Below are 544 nucleotides of genomic sequence, written 5' to 3' on the forward strand. Positions count from 1 at the left end.
TCTTCCAAATAGTCTGCTCCCCCAGCCCGCATCTGTGCTATCACGCTACTACACATGTCACACCATTCCCCCTTCCCTTATACTAGGTTTACATCATCAGTGGTCTCTCTACTCCACGTACACTCTCTCCCTCTCACACACAAACGCGTGCACAAACACACACAAACACACACAAACACCCATTTATCTGGATCCTCATCTCTCCCCATGTCCGCATGTGTATCTCACACACTCACTCTCTAATTATGTATATGTGTCTCCACGTTACACAACACAAAACCCCATGTACATGTCTCTCTCTATCCTCCACACACATAGACACAAAGAATCTGTTATCATTGCCTCAGTCTCTAACGACATATCACACACGCACAATGTCTCTCTCTCTCTTGCAAACACGCTCATCAAGGATTTCCCCGTGAATAACTTACCGTCTATTCATCAACAGTCGTGGCAGTACGGCGAACACGAGATGTGAAAAAGAATAAATCTACACGTGCTTAGACCACCTAGTATGACTACTAGGACTAGAGCAAGCCAAAAG

The sequence above is a fragment of the Triticum aestivum genome, chromosome 3B (assembly GCF_018294505.1).
Source record: "Triticum aestivum cultivar Chinese Spring chromosome 3B, IWGSC CS RefSeq v2.1, whole genome shotgun sequence".
Classification (NCBI taxonomy): Eukaryota; Viridiplantae; Streptophyta; class Magnoliopsida; order Poales; family Poaceae; genus Triticum; species Triticum aestivum.